Raw genomic sequence first — 15948 nt, 5'->3', positions numbered from 1 at the left:
AATATAACATTGTGTGTCAACTATACTCAAAAATTATTTAAGGGGCACCTGGGTGGCTCAGTGGGTTAAAGCCTCTGCCCTCAGCTCAGGTCATGATCCCAGGGTCCTGGGATCGAGCCCCACATCGGGCTCTCTGTTCAGCAGGGAGCCTGCTTCCTCCTCTCTCTCTCTCTGCCTGCCTCTCTGCCTACTTGTGATCTCTCTGTCAAATAAGTAAATATTTTTTTAAAAATTTAAAAAAAAATTATTTAAGATTTTATTTTTTTTATGTATTTGACAGAAAGAGACACAGACACAGAGAGCGTATAAGCAGGGGCAGCTTCAGAGGGAGAGGGAGAAGCAGATTCCCCACTGAGCAGGGAGCCCAATGTGGGGCTCCATCCCAGGACCCTGGGATCATGACCTGAGCCGAAGGCAGATACTTAACTGGCTGAGCCACCCAGGAACGCCTCAAAAATTTTAAAAAATCAACATATGTACCTACTTTGTTGCAGATAAATATGGTCAATGAAAAATTTTCAAGCATCAAAGTAAAAAAAAAAAAAAGGCTAGCACATCCCACATACTAGATCAATATTTTAGTATTTAAGGAAGAAAGTCCCTATCTCTTCCCACTCCCTTTCCATCCATTCAGACCCAGAGGAGTCAGAATCTGATGTTAGCAAACAGGATTGAGGAGCTGAAGGCCAGGTAGGGAAAGAGACAGGAGAGCAAATACCTTCTTCCCATGGCAGGCGTCCTGCCTCTAGGAGGCCTGAGCTCAGAGCACAAGGGGAGAGTTTTAAATAAAGTTTAGAATATTAAATATCCCACAGCCTGAATATTCAAATTATTAAACTGAATCTGTGTTTTTGCCCAATAAGCACTATAGGACATATATTATCCAGAGAAGTCATGGAGCTGCCTGAACTTACTTTAAGGGGCAAGGAAAGAATTTGCTTCACAGAGTGGATTTAAAGTAAACTTAATCTATAATTACATTCAGCAAGTTTCTTAGTCAACCTAACAGCTACATATAGGACAATTTCTACACGGAGCATCTGCACATGTGTAATTCTGCTCACTTCTGTTCAAAGTGTAAAGGGCACCATAAGGGGCTTCAGAGGTTGATCTCTGGAGCCAGCATGCCTGAGTGAGCCTCAGCATCTTCACCTGTAAAACAGGAGTAAAGACACTTCACGGAGTTGTTGGAAGGACTGAACAGGACAATAGAAGAGAGCTTTTTTTTTTAAAGATTGTATTTATTTATTTGACAGACAGAGATCACAAGTAGGCACAGAGGCAGGCAGAGAGAGAGGAGGAACCAGGCTCTCTGCTCCAATGCGGGGCTCAATCCCAGGACCCTGGGATCATGACCCGAGCAGAAGGCAGAGGCTTTAACCCACTGAGCCACCCAGGTGCCCCAGAGAGAGCTTTTCATATACTGCTTCATCCATAGTAAACACTCTGTAAATGGTATTTGCCACACTAGTTGTTGCTATTATTAGTAGGATTGAAAGATTCTTTCTGATCCACCTTAATGACAAAGAACAACTACAGCTTACTGAAAACCTGCTATGGCCATGCATTGTCCTCTAAGCACAGTATCTCATTCATTCCTCACCACCCTCCAGGGAAGGGGTTTACTTGTTATCCCCACCTTATTGATGAGAAACAAGGACTTAGATTAAGGGCCTTGTCCATGCTAACACAACTGGTATGTGGTAGAACCAGGATAAACAGTTACTGTGGACATATTGCCAACTAAAGATAATCACTTTATTAGTAAAAACTTGTTTCATCTTGGGATCAAGTATTCAATAGCCTACATGTCAAAGGGATTTCACTAAAGATGATTAGTAACACTAAAGCAATGCATTAGGAAGAAGCAATCCCTCTTTACTCATGTTCTGTAAGTGTTTTTAGAATCTACTCAACATTGTATAGTTAAGTCAGACTGCCTTTTAATTTTTAAGTTAAAGATTTTCATGTTGGAACACATATACAACCCAATAATAATTAAGCATACTGAATGACGGGTTCACTATTTAATGGGTGTGACTAGAAAGACGTAGGAATTTAAATGAACTTAAAGCACAACAGCCAATCAGGTGAAATCTTCTGGGCAGTCATGTTTTATCTTGTGTCTCCTTTAACCTCTTGGCCTCAGGTTCCTGATATCTAAAATCGTGATTTGTTGTCAGAATTCAAGGAAATTTTATATATATGCATGTAAGAACTACTTTTTCCCTGGAAAAAACTATAAAATGTTATCACTATGTTTATTATAAAAGACATTACAAATATGCAAATTATCAAAAAAAATTTAAAGATAAATATTTAGCTGCCCAAATGCATATGGTGCTTGACACATGGATGGTGCTCAAAAAATGTTAAATAAATGTCTATGCTCTGAGTTCCTTATTAATGGTAAATACACAAATATATCCATGAAAAGTGACATTAAAATAATACCTTCTAATAATTAGGTTAAGAATTCTTCACAGGTTCAAACTTTTTGGTGTTCGTGTCATGACTATGAGATCAAGAAAACTATTTTCTGGGGCACCTGGGTGGCTCAGTGGGTTAAAGTCTCTGCCTTTGGCTCAGGTCATGATCCAGAGTCCTGGAATCGAGCCCCACATTGGGCTTTCTGCTCAGTGGGGAGCCTGCTTCCTCCTCTCGCTCTCTGCCTGCCTCTCTACCTACTTGTGATCTCTATCAAATAAATAAATAAAAATCTTTTAAAAAAAAAGAAAACTATTTTCTCCACTGACATCAGAATGTGATAGGTTAAAGAGCCATAAGTAATTATATATCATGCAGTCGTCATTCTGTTTCTATTGAGCACCTGCTCTGTTCCAGGTACTGAATTAGGTGCTAAATAAAATGTGGCTCCTTTGAGGAGTTTTTAGACTAGTTAGGGCCACATACAATTCACTAGCACTTGGGAAAAAGTTGGGGAGCTTCTAGGAATGGGGAAGTAGTAGAGACTGTGAGAACACACAAGACAGGCATTTTTCAGAAGAGTTCCCTGTACATAGTGATGTCAAAGCTGGAATTTAGGTGGGGGCTATGCGGGGAATTGTACTAGGAGAACAGGTATGATGGGGACATTCAGAGGACTGGAGAGCATGAAGAACTCAGTGGCCCAGGGAGTACGGGTTAGTAAAGAGGGTACTGAAGAGGCCACCTGAGACAGATCATAAAAGCTCTTATGCGCTAGGACTTCTCAGGAGAAATGTTAAGAGTAATAATACTACATAAAAATATTTCCTTGTGTTGTAAGCATATTCATTTCTCTCTCTCTATTATTAATAGCTAGTTGCTTTCTGAGAAGATTCAAAATTTAATAAAAAAGAAAGAGTACAAAGATCTAAAACAAGCTACTCTGAATCCTTGTTAAATTAAGAATAAAGAGATCTTTGGCATGGCTCTCCCCACGACTGGCAGGGTGCCTTAGGAGGGCTTGGAAAGAGTACGGACTCACCTTCTCTGACCAAGAATGGACACAGAATGCAGGAAGGAGATTTGTCTTTGGGCTTTACGCCCATTTGTTTTCACAAGGGTTTTATCCTTTGTCCAGGAACACCAGAAACTCATGGGAAAAGCAGTGTTCCCTAAGATAAATAACTGACTTTTAAAAACATGTCTACAGGTTCAGTTCGCTGATAGGTAGTGATTTCCTAAGGGCAGGACAAGGACCTAGATACTCCTTGCCTGCTAAATGACCTAGGCATCTGGTCTCAGAGTTGCTAAATGCAAAGAATGAACACTCAAGTACAGGGAACTCCAACTTCGATGTCTTATCAGTTAAGACTGGATTTGGCTGCCAGAAAGACGGGTCCCCCAAACAGTGGCTTAACTATGGACATTGGGGAGGGGAGGCGAACCATAAGAGACTATGGACTCTGAAAAACAACCTGAGGGTTTTGAAGGGTCAGGGGTGGGAGGTTGGGGGAACAGGTGGTGGGTAATAGGGAGGGCACGTTTTGCATGGAGCACTGGGTGTTGTGCAAAAACAATGAATACTGTTATGCTGAGAAAAATAAATAAAATGGAAAAAAAAAAAACCAAGATACAAGTTGTCGTTACGCTGTCTAGTGCTAGTGTGACAGCTCCACATGGTTATTAGGGATTAGTCCACTTCTATCTCAACTATCATGGTAGCTGTTATTCCCCCAGATGACCTCAGAGTCCAAGCTAGCTGCTGAAGTGCCAGTCATCACATTAGGTTTAGGATGGAAGACGGACAAAAAAGGTGAAGAATGTCACATTTTCCTCCTTTTAAACCATCCTCTGAGAAATGTACCTAGTACTGCTTAAATTTTATTGACCAAAATTTAGTCACGACTCTCTGCCAAACTGCAAAGAGAGGCTGGGGAATGTAATTTTCAAGATAGGTGGCAAAGTGCACAGCTGAGAAAGTGTGGTTTTTTGAGGGAAGAAGGAAGAAAGTAAGACAGGATGGATGGTTTTGAAAGACAATTCTCAATCTCTGCCATAAGTATACATTCACAAATGAAAAAAAATGTGAACTTACAACCACAACATATGTTGATTTATAAATTTTATACATATTCTATTATATGCTATTTTTATTAATTATTTTTATTAACATAATGTATTATTACATACTATTTTATGGAAATTACAAAATATGGACAAAGAATTTAAAGAATAAAAAATATAAGTAACGGGGCGCCTGGGTGGCTCAGTGGGTTAAAGCCTTGGCCTTCGGCTCAGGTCATGATCCCAGGATCCTGGGTTCGAGCCCCGCATCGGGCTCTCTGCTTGGCAGGGAGCCTGCTTCCTCCTCTCTCTCTGTCTGCCTCTCTGCCTGCTTGTGATCTCTGTCTGTCAAATAAATAAAATCTTTAAAATATATATATATATAAGTAACATTTTTGTTATTAATCTTTCAAACCTCAATAGACTGAAGATCTGCTTTGAAAAATCACTGCTCAAGGAGACAATCAGTAAAAACACTGAAGATGTTACTTCTATGGACTGGCAAGAAAACATTAAAAAAAATCTACAGTCTATATGAGCTATTTCCTAGTTTATTAAGGAAATAATCTATTTACACTAGGCCTACCACTCAGACAGCTGGACTAATTCTGACCACTGGCAAGATTAGGAGCTTTAATATAGCCTCAAGAATTATAACTTTAACATATGCAGCAAATGTCAGTATTATAGAACAAAAATAAGAATTAATCTTGAGGAAATGATCTGATATATGGTGATGTAAGTTTGTAAATAAAAGGTGCTCAGCATAAAGTAATTTATAATAAAATATAATTAGAAACAGCTTATATATCCAAAAATAGGCAAAAATGGTGAAGTGAATCATGATATGGCCATACAATGAAACACTAAGTAACTACTAAACACTGTATTTTCAAAGACTATTTTATGACATAAGAAAAATGCCCATGATATAATAGTAAGTGAGGAAAGCAATGTAAGAAATTAATCCATAAGCACACCTCTTTCTTCCTCTTACCACACACATTCCTAAAAAGATTACTTAGATGACGGCCTAAAATGAAGCGCAAATTTTTATGTTGCCTAGGGAGTTATATTAGTGATGATTGTTACTACTCTTTATAGTTTTCTGTAACTTCCAAATTTCCTAGCACAAATACATGCTACATTTATATAATCAGGATTCAATGTTACTGAAAATCAATCCTATTGAAAGTTATCTTGATAGAAAATACAAGTATGTAGATTATTAAAATTAATAAATATTAAAATGAGCACTATAGGTTTATGTGCAAGCAACAGAGAGACACACAGTCCTTGGATCTCAGAAAGGTAGTGTGAAGGACATTCAGGTAGTCAATTTCATTGTGTCAGGAAATATCTAAATTATAATTTAGATAGCAATTCTTCATAGTATAGTGATAATAACACTATCAAATACTGCATTTGAATTTGAATATGCAGAATTCATATTTGTATTAGTTAGAGATGACTTTCAGAGTGTTAAAGTTAATCAAAATAAAAAATGCTATTTATTTAAACCATTATGTTCAACAACTGTCATTACCTTAAACTTCAGCTCAAAGCAAACTTTGCAGCTAAGATTCAGCTCCCAGAAAGTAATGATTTTACTTAGAAAAGCTTCCAGGACCAAACCATAGCAGCAAAAACAAGTCACTAATATAAAAAATTTCCAACAGATAAACACTACAAGGATTACCTGGTTTAAGTTTCCAAGTGCAAATTCAATCTGAAATGATATTGCCAAAAATCTCTGTGGTCTAAAGGATTTTTTTTTTTTTAACATCTACAAAGAGAGTGTACAGTTATAGCTTCTCCTCGCTGATCTGGGCCTTCAGAAACACATCAATACATGCAGTACATAAGAACCTGCTGTAAGAGATTTTTCTGTCAATACAAAGCAAGGTCACTGCATTATAGGAAGACTCAGCACTGTTTATTTCACTTCCATAAAGGGATTGCTCAAGGGCAAATTCTAAAAGAATGATTCTGAGGAACAATGAAACCCCTGGAAAGACAGACAACATTGGGAAAATTCTGAATATCTGTTGGACTATTTTTGGATTATGTTGCAAAGAGAAATAAAGAGTGCATTTAAAAAAATATATATATATATATATATTTAACATATATATTTAAATATATATTATGCTGCCTTTATTTTTATACATTTCAACTAAATGTTCTTGGTCCTTATTTTATAGCAATACAAAGGAACATAAAAACCAAGGAAATAATAAATTGATGACAATTAAGGTAATTCATTCAGTAAAGTTTACAGTAACAAGTAAAAAAAAACTTGGAACAATAAAAAGCTGACCAAAATTTTAATTCATTTTAATGAGGGATGCTGGACAGTGTGCTGGTTGCTGATGTCTACTACCAATGCTTCCTAAATATTCTATTTCCTCTCTACACAGCATATTAATAAATAGGGAATAGGGCCAGTCTAAAGTGAGACCACTTAGGCATTTACTTCAGGCACCAAATTTAAGGAAGGACCAAATCACCGTTCTTAATCAAGATAAACAACATTTTAATGAAATATTTTAAAAAATAAAACTAATGCAAAAAACCCATGAAGAAAATAGCCACATTTTAACCGAGAGGAAATGCATCAGAAAGTGCACATCAACTACTACTTGGTTTGAGTGGAAATAATAAAAAACATTCCATGTTAAAAAACAATTTTTAGGTACAATCTTCCAGGTATCAAATTAAGTACATTAAGTACAGCATGGTGACTAGTCAGTAATACCATACTCCGTATTTGAAAGTTGAAGAGAATAGATCTTAAATGTTCTCATCCCAAGGGAAAAAAAAAAAAAAAAAGTGGAGCCTATGTATGCTGACAGATGTTAACTAGACTTACTGTGGTGATCATTTTGCAATGTATACAAATATCTAGTCAGTATGTTGTGACCTGAAGCTAATATAATGTTAATTTATGTTAATACATGTTAATTATAACTTACTTTTTAAAAGAGAGAATTTAACATTACAAGAAAGAAATGTTTCAGGATGAAAGAAGACAAATCTTTTTTTGTAGACCATCTTTATTTTGAATACTTTAGGATCTCTACGTAGTTTCCTCTTGAGAACATCATGACAAAACACCAGCCAGAATATTTCCACTTTGTCCCTCACTAAGTGACTGAAAAAAAATTTGTGTGTGTGAGACACAGATCTTTAGAAGAAAGACATTATGGGGAAAAAATGCGTTGGTATTTACAAAGCAAATCTCATTAAATATGATGGATGGTTAGAACAGAAAAAAACTTTTAAAAATCATATGATACTCCTTTAGAAACATGTATTTAATATTTGGCTAACCTCCTTTTTTCATTGTCTAGACATTTCAACTTATTTCCCCAAGCCTTTTACAAACAACCTTTTCAAAAGCCAACATTCAAGCACTCTAAGAGGCCTTGAGGAAATAAGATGAAACATTCACAAGAAACAAAAGCAAGAACATTACAGAGAAGAAAGAATAGCCCTCATAACCAGTCAGGGCTCCAGGAAATTTTCCTTAGAACACTGAAACACGATCTAACTGTAACATAATAAATGGTAATAAGGTAAAGAGGGTAACCTCGTAACTGTGACATAGCAACTTAACAACCAGGAAACTCTGATACTTAATGAACTAAAGACTAGTTTTTTTAATCACTATTCTAAGAACGAAAATAGTTACTTTCAAATTAGTAATTCAGTGATCACATGTAACATTTAAATATTTTATATTCATTTATATTGTTATTGTTATTACATATTATGCTAATTATGTTATATGATTATTTCATTTTTATGTTGAGTTAAAAAATATATTAGCACTATTTTATTAATACTATTTTAAAAGAAATGAATGTGCAGGTATGACTTTAGAAGATTCAGAAAATTTTATTAACTTCTGAGGGGCTCTATTCCACTCTAGATTCTTATCTCATAAATCCTCATCTTCTTGGTGGGGGAAGATTATTGAAATCTTTGATTCCTAAGTCCAACATTAAGTTTTTCTAAATCACTGTCCTTAGGCTTAGGACCCCAGAAACTGCATTTTTCAGAAGCTGCTCTGGTAATGCTTATATGTCCAAGTCTGAGAACCACTGCTGAATGCAGACGTTTAATCAGGATTTTAAAAAACAGCTCATGGGATAGATTTTGAGGTTCAGAATTACAAAAGTGATCAACTACAGAACACCTCAAGGGCCAAAGATCTCTTCTTCTGATTCAGTCAAACTGAGGCTGACTCATGGTAATTGCAACAGCTTGCTTAGGGCTCATGACTGGTCATTACTTCAGGAGGAAAACAAAAAAACACCAACCAAAAGCACATTTCAATGATGTCCAAAAATTAGTTTATCTGATTTTTTTTAATGTCTCAGTGTCCTATATTATAAAACCTTATGGTTATTAACTTCTTCCCTATCTATATTTATGTATTTATACATCTTACCATATATACGTTAAAATCTTGGTTTCAATTCTGTTAAAAAGAATGCCTGGGACACTCTCTATTGTAAATGCTGCCATTGTTTTCAAGTCTAGCAATGCAGCATCTTTGGATTCTCCACCCTCCACTGCCATGCAGCATGGTTGTTCTGGTATCGTGAAGATTCTCTGATACACGTTTCTCTGAGCAGGCCTACCTTCAATCAATCAAGGAGGAAACCTCCACACTGTGCAGGGAGTTGGGGGAGAAGAAGGAACAGCTTGCGAAAGGAAGAGGTTGGGTTGAGAATATATTTTAATCCATTGCTGGAAAACAAGGAGAACTGAATCGGCAGCAAACTAAATATCACAGATTATAGAAGGTTAAAGCTAAAAAAAAAATTTTGACGGAAAAAAATGAGACCTTTCATTTTACCAGTGAGGAAGTAAAAAGCAAGGAGAGGGTAAATAAATTGTTAGGTCCTTTAAAAGAAAAGGTCTCATGGATCATCACAGTAATGCTACTACGGTTTCCATGAAGTTTCTTTAACTCCTAACGGAGTATATAAGCCTTTTCTCTATAATAGTTATGCTCTATGGAAATGTTTGATCTCGGGAAAGTTGAAGGTAAGGAAAATGGAAGAAAGACTGCAAATATTCCCTAAATCTTATTGTAAATCAACAGTTACTTTTTAAATCCCCTCAAATCTTTCTCCCTCCAATAGTCTAGTTAGGAGTCTAATAAGTTTTCAAACTACCTATGGAAACAGAAGACTTGACTCAAAAGTATCTTAGATATTAGAAAAGGGAGTAGAGGGAAGTATGAATGTTCCATGGTGGCTTCCTTTGATCATAAGACTTCTTTTTATTTGCTAATTTATAACCAAGAAGCCAAGATCCAGTTTATTTTCATTACTGACACCTGAAAAGGAGAAATACCTTCTAACACTCTTACCTCTTACAACAAAAAATTCCACACAATGTTCTAATGGAATTACATATAAAGAATGTCGTGTATCAGTAAAATGTTGAATCCTAAACCAACAGGCAAATGTCAAGATACCTCCATTTTCTAACCACACACAGAAATCACAACTTATTTGTGACTCATAGCTCTTAAATGGACATTCATACTGGTACATACTAAGGACACATGACAGTACATCATGTCTGATTTTTCAAAGGAAAACAGCCAAAGAGAAATGGCAACAGAAGTAAGAAGCTTTCAATGGAAAGGGTGTGTGTGCATGTGTGTGTACGTACGTGTGTGTCTGGGTGTCTGTGTGTGGGTATGTAGTTAATGGAAGAGAAAGTGATGAAATAGGAAGAGAATGTAAGCACTAGAAGGAATTTGCATGTAAACATCATTGCAATAAACTGATTGCCCATCTGATCTTGAGTTACTTTATAATGGATGTGGATGGCCAAATGGAGGCCCAGCTACATTTACTTCTCATTTTAAAGGTTTTGGAGCACCTCCCAGGCTTCCCAGTAGACTGGTCTTGAATTTCTTTCTACAGTATCTGGTGCAGAATATAAAACCACCACCAGGGGCGCCTGGGTGGCTCAGTGGGTTAAAGCCTCTGCCTTCGGCTCAGGTCATGATCCCAGGGTTCTGGGATCGAGCCCCGCATCGGGCTCTCTGCTCTGCGGACAGCCTGCTTCCTCCTCTCTCTCTCTGCCTGCCTCTCTGCCTACTTGTGATCTCTGTCTGTCAAATAAATAAATAATCTTTAAAAAAAAAAAAAAAACAAACCCACCACCAGGTATATTTCAGTATGAGGGAAATTCTTCTGGGTAACTTTTTCCCAATCTTCTCTCCAAGCTTACACATCCCCATCAAATAATGTATCTCTTTTTTGAAGCTTGTCCTTAAAGATGGGGTCAAAGTGTAGAAGATATCAACATTCAATTCACAGTACCAGAGAAGAAAATGTAATGGCTTTCTACTTCTTATTGTATTTTATTGCTAATTTTTAAATAATCCTATTCCAGTTAATTAATCAGTAAATACTGATGCTAGTATAAGATAATAACACCTTACTTCAGAGATGATGGGGGTTAGCTAGATTGTCTTTGTTCAGAAAGTCCAGATTTAATAGCCTATAGATGTACAGTTTTTCTATCTACGAACTGTACTTTTTGTAGAAAACTGTCAGCTTTACTCAGCAGCTATCTCTACCCAAAGGCATATCTATTCTAGATTAAATGTCAGTCCTCTCGTCTCTTCTTCCTGCTTTTCTATGAGCACAGAAATAATTTATAGAAAGTGAAAAGTTATTTTTGGGTCTAGTGATATTAACTTGGATTTTGATTTTGGAAATTCAATTTAGGATTTCTTAAGTGTACACATCTGCTTACTGCTTAGTATAAAGCTAATAATGAAGCTCATTAAATAACATGTAATAAAAACTAATATACAAAAGGAAATTTTCAGGGTACTGTAACATATTTGCAATAAGAGCCTTTTGCTGGTAATTGGAAGATTCGGCTTCACTTCACTGTTTAATCACCCACAAAACTGTTTATTGCCCTATATATTCCTCCAACAAGAACATTATCCTTTTAATGTGCCCCTCAGAAAACCAGGGAGCACTGCACAGTTATAGCACATGCTACTCTTTTCAAACAACACAGCCAAATTTTAATCTGACCATCAGGCTCTGGTTATATACCTTAAAATTAGTATATATTTGAACAGAATGAAGCTATTATTTGATGCAGAATGACCCAATTATGGGGTTAAGATATATAGAACAACTGCAACATAAACTGTGTGTATAAATTACTAACTTTTAATTAAAAATGGTTGATCTTCAGTTTAGACCATATAATTTTTTTTAAACTCTTGGCATATTTTATTCATAAGTGTGATTAAGTATGGAGTACATGTATATATCCAGAGATATCTTTATTCTCTTTCTAAAACTTTTCAATAAACAATTACAAACTAGTAACTTTTTTACTTATAAAGTTACTTCTCACCATCATTAGAAAAAAAAACTAGTTTCCTTTAATACTTTACAGACAAAAATAATTGGTTAATTGATTATTTAGAATATTGTTTAGAAGACATTAAGACTTAAGTATTTAAAAGGATGATTGTCTCATTCTAGCCTGTTTTTATTTCTGCACAAACATGCATATTCTATAATAGCCAAAATCTAAATATAGCATCGGCTCATCTCTTATTTATCGAGCACCTATACTATGTACCGGTCACTATGCCAGGCACAGGGATATAAAGACAGAAAGAGGTCTCTTTTCCAAAGGAGTTAGAACCTTGTCAAGAGCAAGATATCTAAACAGATCATTACAATGTACTATGCAAGGCTATCACGGAGTTGCTACAAGGCACAATGGAAATAGGGGGGAGGGAAGTGAGTCTTACTGGGGAAGCAGAAGTTTGTTGGGCTCGTAAGCCTAGGGAAAGCACCCTCCACAGGAGGAACAACATTTGGTAGAATGGAAAAGATCTGGTTAAGTACAGTTGCCTGCTAAAGTAGTGTAAGTTGGAAAGACTTTGAGAGAATACCTTGGAGGACTTTATTTGCCATCTAACGGAGCTCAGGTTTTGTACTATGGGTGAGGAGGAGCTACTGAACAAGCTTTATAAATAAGAGACATGGTAAGATTTTCATGTGAGAAGGGCACTTGAGCAGCACCATGAATGCCAGAATTAACAACATGTTAAAGGCAAGAAGGCCACTGAAGAAATCAGTCAGAATGAATTAGGTCAAGAGGGGCAAAGGTGAGGAGGAAGACCATGATATGAGAGGTATTCAAGAGGTGAAGGGCAATAGTCTTTGGGGTTCATTTGATGGTGCTTGAGGAACAGGGAGAAGCCACCAGTGAGTCCCAGATTTCTGACGCCATCCATGGGGGATAAAGATCCTAAAGCAGAAGAGGAGGCTGCAGCGGAAGTCGGAGAAAGGATATGCAATTACATCCCTTCTCTGTGAGTTTGACATCTCTAGGGACTCTTCAAGGAATGGTATGTGGTCGGCACTTAGACTGTGGCACATACACTTCAAAGTTCACGTGGAAGATACAGGCTCGAGATCATGCTAGTGCCCCATTTGTTTAAAGCACTGTTTTGATCGCACGGTTATAGCGGACTTGGCTGCAGGTAGTGCATAGTGAGAAAAGTAGTAGCCAGTCACTGACTCTGACAAACACTGATTGTGGAGTGAATGGGAAAACCACAGAGAATATCAGCTAAGTTCATTCAGAGAAACAACCCTTAGAAAACTTAAAAATTATATTCATGTGCACATTTTTATTCTAAACACCAACCGTTAATTTGTTGGAGACCTTGTTTTGATAACTGCCTTTATATAGGAACAGAGAACTTTAAATACTGAGAGTTTAAAAAATTACCCTTTCTAATGGGATATGCAGGCCTGCACTTAGCTTTGAGTTACAGTTAGCGACGAGAAAGAGTAGGGCTATTTACCAGCATAAATCATTAGTCCTGCTTCCCTTTTACAGGAGAAGGGTTTATTCATGCAAATTGTGTATATTTACACATATTTATTGCATTTCCTATGGATCACGAAGTGTTTGAGGGATTGCATGTACAATAATAAACTAAGTAAATTAAATTATATAGCATTAAGATTGAGACAGGTGTAATGGAGAAAAATAAAGCAGGGAAGGAAAGTAGGAAATTCAGTCATGGACTGAAGGGCTGAAATCAAAGCTGGCTTCAGGGATATGTGGCCGATACTGTCACACAGGGCCTCACACTCAGAAGGCCTTGTCTGTGAAGCGGCACTGTCACCATCTTGAACATCCTAGTAACTTTTTAACAATTGGCCCTGTAAATGATACAGTCAGACCTGGCTGCAAACGTACATACAGTGGGTGAGGAAGCCCTTTGTGCGTGGCATCCTCCATGTGGCTCCCCAGATGCACTCTCCACCTTTCTCTAAACTCTTCTGTCTAGGGGGCTGACCACATAGACTTTATCAATGAATTCCTTTGCCCTCTGGCTTCAGATCTGGTTTGAATAATAAGGAGCCTAAGCGGGAGTTCAAAAGGTTGCTGCTTCTCTCAAGGGGCCCCTGTCTACCACCTCTGTTCTGGGTTCTACAGATGTTCCCATTTCTTGTCCACCTAAGGCCCATCTAAGGTTCTGCAATACGAGGCGTGGCATATTCACATCCCTCCCGGTCTCTCTACCCACATCACTGTTAAACTTTAAGTTTTTCTCATCTGAGTAGGCCATCTGTGTTCTGCAACTACTCTGACTGAAAAAAAAAAAAATCTCATTAAGAAGATGCCTTGAGTAGATCTACCTGAGTAGATTTCAGTAAGAGCTGAAGGAGAAGCCATGCAGCCATGTGGAGGAAAAGGATCCCAGGCACTGGGGACAGCCAGGGTTCCAAGGTAGGGGGTTGCTTCTTGAATCAGACAGGATCTATAAACCGCAGTGAGACAAATCCGGGCTGCAGTCTTTCATTGTAAATGAAGCTTATTTGGACACAGCCACATCTATTCACGGTATTATCTGTGGCAAATCTTTGTGCTACAACATCAGAGTTTGGTAGTTGTGAATGAAACCATATGCTCAAGAAGTCTGAATTATTTACTACCTTTTCCCTTGACAGAAAAGATGTACTAACCTCTGAATGAGGGGAATAGGAAGGAGACCAGAGAGTCTGGAGTTTCATGGGTGAAAGGAGAATAACAGATGATAATGTTGCAGAGCTCACAGGAGGGTGGGTGATTTAGAGCCTTATGAGCCATTGTAATGGGAAACTGGGAAATTCCGAGGAGAAGACTTTTATCTCACCAGGGGAACTAAGACTGTTGCCTTAGGGATAGTCTGAAGCAAGAAAAGAAGCAGAGAGATCAGTAAGGGACTCCTGTGAAGGCCAGGATGGAAATGATTATAGTTTAGACCAGGGAGGTAGCACTGAAACTGGTGAGAGGTGGTCAGCATTTAGATGGGTTGTGATGGTCAAGTCAAAATTATTTGCTGCTGGATTGAATATGAGCTGTGAAAAACTGACTCATGCAGTTGTCCTGCATGAGCACTGGAAGTTGTCATTGAGTTGGGGAAGCCAGTGGGAGGGACTAGGGACCTAAGGGTGGGAATGGCGGAACTTCTAAGTTCTTTTTTCAGGCATTATAAGCTTTAAATGTGGATTAGACACCCAAACAGTTATGACAGGGGTGGAAAACATGCTGTCCTGGGAGTTCAGAAAGTGTTTCAAGGAGGAAGGAAGGAGGGATCTACTGTGTCAATGGAGCTGAAGGTCAATTAAGATGAGATTGGGGAAAAACCCTGAAATCAACCACATGGAGGGCACTGTTAATTTTCCCAAGAGCAGTTTTGGTGGAGTGGTGTGGGTGAAAGCCTGATGAGAGGGAAACTGAGTGAGAATTAGAGTGTATTTTCCAGAGAAAATACACCTGGGTATAGCCAAGTATCTGAGAAGAGTTTCACAGTGAAGAAAAGAAATATTAAGTTATTAGAGGTAGAAGCTGAGGAGACAGACTTTTAACAATGGACTAAGTAACAGCATGTTAGCACACTGTTAGGAAAGACCTTATAGACAGGAAAATATTGATGATGCAGAAGAGAGGTTAAGAATTGCTACAGTGATGTCCTTGTAGGTTAAAAGGGAGGAGTTCTAGTAAGTACCAGTCTTAGCTATAAGCAGAGAGAGTTCTCAGGACATGTGACACAGAGCTATTTAGTAAATAATCAATCAATCAATATTGACTTTCAGTCTTCCCACAATAAAACCTCCTAATACTTTGTGAACAGTTAGGACATTAGTGCATAATTAAGATCCTGAAGTTCATTTTACTGTTTTGTCACTGATGAGCTCCAAGACCCCAAACAAGACATCCAACCTTTCTATGACTTAGTTTGCCTTTGATTATGAAATAACAGTATCTACTGGTCATTGCAGTGCCTGGAAAAATTAATAGGTTATACAAGTAAATCTTCCCAGGCTTCAAATTTCTCTGATGTTTGCTTGCTATAGAACTGCATATAGAGAAAAAAATGAA

The 15948-nt window shown here is 37.5% G+C and overlaps 1 protein-coding gene across 1 annotated transcript in view; it reads right to left on the bottom strand.

Moving 5' to 3' along the window:
- IMMP2L (inner mitochondrial membrane peptidase subunit 2) overlaps window positions 1-15948 on the bottom strand; it is an 869268-nt gene that overhangs the window by 58007 nt on the left and 795313 nt on the right. The window lies entirely within an intron of this gene.

The sequence above is a fragment of the Meles meles genome, chromosome 10 (genome assembly GCF_922984935.1).
Source record: "Meles meles chromosome 10, mMelMel3.1 paternal haplotype, whole genome shotgun sequence".
NCBI classification, from domain to species: domain Eukaryota; kingdom Metazoa; phylum Chordata; class Mammalia; order Carnivora; family Mustelidae; genus Meles; species Meles meles.
Note: the sequence above shows the minus strand (reverse complement) of the source record. Positions and strands in the feature narration are given on the sequence as shown.